This window comes from Otolemur garnettii, unplaced genomic scaffold (assembly GCF_000181295.1).
Source record: "Otolemur garnettii isolate 467f Iridium unplaced genomic scaffold, OtoGar3 scaffold00088, whole genome shotgun sequence".
NCBI classification, from domain to species: domain Eukaryota; kingdom Metazoa; phylum Chordata; class Mammalia; order Primates; family Galagidae; genus Otolemur; species Otolemur garnettii.
In genome coordinates, this window is record NW_003852483.1 from 1,123,411 (window position 1) to 1,127,914 (window position 4,504).

Below are 4,504 nucleotides of genomic sequence, written 5' to 3' on the forward strand. Positions count from 1 at the left end.
CATTTGATAGGTTGAAAATGGTAAATAGAAAAGCTATTGGTTCAGTGTACCACTCATTAGGAGATTTTTATAAAGTTCCTTAATCCTTTTATGCTTCAGTTTCCTTAGTGGTAAAACAAAAATACTTAATATACCTTCCTGCACTGGATTATCCTGAGGATAAAAAGCAAAGAATTATGGGGAAAGTTTTATTTTTATTTATTTATTTGTTCATTTATTTTTTGAGACAGAGTCTCACTCTGTTGCCCTGGGTAGAGTGCTGTGGCATCATGGCTATAGCATCCTCAAACTCCTGGGCATAAGCAATCCTCTTGCCTCAGCCTCCTGAATAGATGGGACTACAGGCACCCACCACAATGCCTGTCTAGTTTTTGTATTTTTAGTAAAGATGAAGTCTTGCTCTTGCTCACGATGGTCCTGAACTCCTGAGTTCAGGTGATCCACCTGCCTTGGCCTCCCAAAGGGCTAGGATTACAGACATGAGCCAGGGCACCTGGCCTATATGGAAAAAGTTTTAAAAGTTAAAAGCTGAGCTGGCTGCAGTGGCTTCAACCTGGAGGTTGAAGCAGGAGGATTACTCGAGCCAGAAGTTCAAGCCTGTAGAGAGCTATGATCACACCACTGCACTCCAGCCTGGACAATACAGCAAGATTCTACCCTCCCAGAAAAGAAGTGAAAAGCTGAAACATTAAACAAATCATTAAACATAAATATGAGGCAGTAATCTTTCTTTTTAACATCTCACTAGAATAAAAACACACCACATATGAGTATCAGGTGGCTGTATTAGCTTTGTAGGTCTGCTATAACTAAGCCCTAGGGAGGATTTAAGCAAAAAAAATGTATTCTCCCAGTGTCCTCAAGAATAGAAGTCTCAGATCAAGGTGTTGTCAGGGCTAATTCCTTATAAGGCCTCTCTCCCTGGCTTACATGGCATCTTCTCCCTGTGTCCCCACATGGCCTTCCCTTAGTATGTCTCTGCGACCTAATTTTCTCTTCTGATAAGGACATCTGTCAGATTGGATTAGAACGCACCCTGATGACCTCATTTTAACTTAATTATTCTTAAGGATCCTGTCGCCAAATATGGTTACATTCTGAAGTATTGGGTATTAGGACTTCAACTTAGGAATTTTGAGGGGACAACTGGGCCCATAATAATGACTTGCGTAACTTTGCACAGTAAGTATTTGGTGGAGTTTTAATAAAGCTAAAGTACCTCCTGCATGGTCCAACCATTTCACAAATCCAGCCAGTTTGTAGGGTTCCCAACTTTTCCTAGCAGAAGGCCATTTCAGAAACGCAAGCACCATTGATTTAATAATAGTGAGCCAAGAGTTCCTACTTGGTAAGTAGGATATGACTCAACTATGACTCAAATGGATAAAAAGGTTTTTACAATATTTTTGAAGCTATAAAAATATAAGAGAAACAGACTCTACAGAAAGAAAATTTTAAAACTTTGTCTTCTCAATCCGATCCTCAGAAGATCAATGTTAAATGTTTAGTGTGTTATTTTTCCATGGTAAAAATGCTTATATATGCAAACCTCTATGAAAACATATGCACATATGGAGGCTCCAAATGGAGGTATTTTCACATCCGTCATACTATCTCAGTTTCCTGATGTAATTTGGAATTACAATTAACATCTAAAAATTACATATCATCAATGCATTTGGATGTCTGCATGTTGGGGGATGGCAAATAATGTGCCTTTTACTTGCTGGTGAGCCCTGGTGTTCAATTTCTTCCTCATGCAAACTTTGTCAGTTGGCCACTGTCATGGTTAATTTTATGTGTCACTTTGTCTGGGCTAAGAGACCCCCAGATAGCTGGCAAAACATTGTTTCTGGGTGTGTCCATGAAGGTGTTTTTGGAAGAGACTGGCATTTAAATTGGCAGAGTGAGGAAAGAAATTTGCTTTTCCCAGTGTGGGTCAGCATTGTCTAATTGGAGCCCAAATACCCAAACAGAACCAAAAAGCAGAGGAAGGGAAAATTCAGTCTCTTCTGTGGGACATTTGCCTACTCCTGTCCTCAAATATCACAACTTGTGGTTCTCGGGCTCTTGGATTCCAGGAGTTAGGCCATCACCCTACCCATCTTCTCCTGCCCCCACCCCCAGCTCCCCTCCCCCCAAACAAAGAAAAGCCGTTCTGTGGGGTGTGGTGGCTCAGGCCTGTAGTCCTAGCACTTTGGGAGGCTGAGCTAAGAGGATCCCTTTTTTTTTTTTTTTTTTTGCTGATCCAGAAACCAAGGGAGGCCTTTTTAATATAATAGTAAAGTAGGTAACAAACGTCCACCAGGCCAAGGTGAGCCCGGGGTGAGAGGATTTCCGGGCCTGGTCCTGGCTGACTCTCAGACCCTCCCTTCATCTCTATTTTACTTCCTGTGCTTCTCCATCTTCCCCAGGGTTTTGTCAGAATCCGCTGGACTCTGATCTCCGGGTTCAAGTAGGATTTGTCCGTGGTTAGCAGGGCTTTTTTGATGAGGTTCTGTAGGGCAGACACAGCAGCACGGATGGCCTGGCTGCCAAACCTGTGGGTGATGAAACCCAAGTGAGACAGCAGTTCTGTATGTTGGTCCGGACAGGGGTGGGCCTGCTGTTCCCGTTGGGTGTCGGGTCTTGATTGAGAAGGTCTGCGAATTCCGTACACACTTGCTGGGCCACCAGCAGCCTGTTCTTGCTCGCTGCCATCTCATTTCGTCCTCCAAGATGGGGTCTGGTTAAATATTCTGCCACCGGTTTACCAGGGATTTCGGCTTCACAGACACACACAAAGTCCCGAGACAAATGAATGGCTTCGCCTTGTACTGAGGATGTCAGGAGAGTCACGGGAGCAGCTTTGCGTCTGCTGGCTGGAAGATTCAACCCCATCTCGTCCTCCTTCTCCCGAAAGGACCGGCCTCCATTTTTTGATTTGGCTCTTCTGAGAACACCTCCCAGTAATGAGGCATTTAAGCATTCAAGAGGGGACAATCGCCTCTGAACTTCAGCCACTGTCACTTTACATTTGGATGTGGAGCTGGGACGGTCTTCCAGGGACTGAGCAGAAGATCTCTCTGGGATTCATCCTGGCTCCCACCAGCTCCTTCTAACAAGGAGGCTCAGAGGGCTGCTGGTCATCGAAATAGGACCTTGGCAAGTAACAGTCTGAGGGTGCAGCGGCAACTGCAGGTGGTCGACGTTCTGCACCTGCTCCAGCTGGTGCGCCAGGTCGTGCGGCCCCAGGTTCCCGGCCAGGCCCTAGGCCCTGGGCCCGGGGCGTGAACTGTGGCGGCAGCAGGTGCGAGCAGCGGTAGCATCCCTGCGGGCGCTCATCGCATCGCTCTCCAGTCCGGAGAGGTGGGGCAGCAGGCTGGCCGGCCGCCCGTGCTGCGAGGGCAGGCCCGCTCGCTCCGGCTCCGGCTCCTGCGGCCGGGCCAGGCCTGCAGCTGGCTGCCGGCGGGCGCGGGCTGGGCCAGGGGGTCGCTGGCCGCGGCGTATGCCTCCCCCAGATGCGAGTAGGGGTAGGCCAACTGCGAGTAGGGAGGTGGAAAGTAGGGTGGCGGCTGGTATTCGGGAACTCCCGTGTGGCAGAGTGGCGGCGCGGGCTGTAGAGGCGATGCCAGCCGGAGGAGAGGCGGGGTGGGGTGGGGGTGGGGGTGGGGGAGGTTCACGGGTTCCCATTGCTGCTCGCGTTGTGGCGATCCTCGTGGTCCTCTTCAGACTTGACCCGATAGGTTATGTTCCACAACATGGCATCTGGCGTCCCCCATAGCAGTCGCTAGTTAAATCCAGGCTCCCACCATCCATCAGAGCGGTAAATCCAAAATCCGGGTCACGGTGACTTGGTGTCTGCAGCTGCCTCAGCTGCGCGCGGGCCTTGCTCGCCGGGTCACGGGACGCACATTGGCATCTCAGAGAACATAGATGCTCCTGCCACGAGTGTAGAGGCCACTGCCTGGGACAGGGAAAGTCTCGCCAGGACTGTGTGTCCCCCAGAAGGATCTCCTGAGGTCAGGAGATCAAGATCAGTCCCCTCTACAAAATATAGAAACCTTATCAGAATGTGGTGGCCGGCACCTGTAGTCCCAGCTACTCAGGAGGCTGAGGCAGGAGGATCACTTGAGCACAGGACTTGGAAATTGCCATAAGCTATGATGATACCACGGCACTCTAGCCTGGGCAACAGAGTGAGACTGTATTTAAAAAAAAAAAAAAAAAGAGTAGTAGCAAGCACAGCATGTGTGTGTTAAACACACATACAGGGAGATGGAAAGACTGAGACCGACCCAAAATTCATCACTTTAGATACGCAGAAGACAATTGAGGCACTGAATATTCATAAGGTTTTAGTCTAACCACCCATTGGTGACACCTTTTCTAGCCCTGTATGTCCTCTGTCTAAGCAATGCAAATGAAACCCATAATCTCCAATCAAAATGAATGTGAATTAATAATAAAGTGAAAACAGAAAAGACACCCAAAGCTGCTCAGCCAGCTAAATGACAAGCTGTCA

General features: G+C 48.3%; 1 pseudogene; it reads right to left on the minus strand.

Moving 5' to 3' along the window:
* Positions 1 to 2,384: 2,384 nt before the first annotated feature.
* On the minus strand, positions 2,385 to 3,742 carry LOC100949040 (annotated as a pseudogene).
* Positions 3,743 to 4,504: the final 762 nt, after the last annotated feature.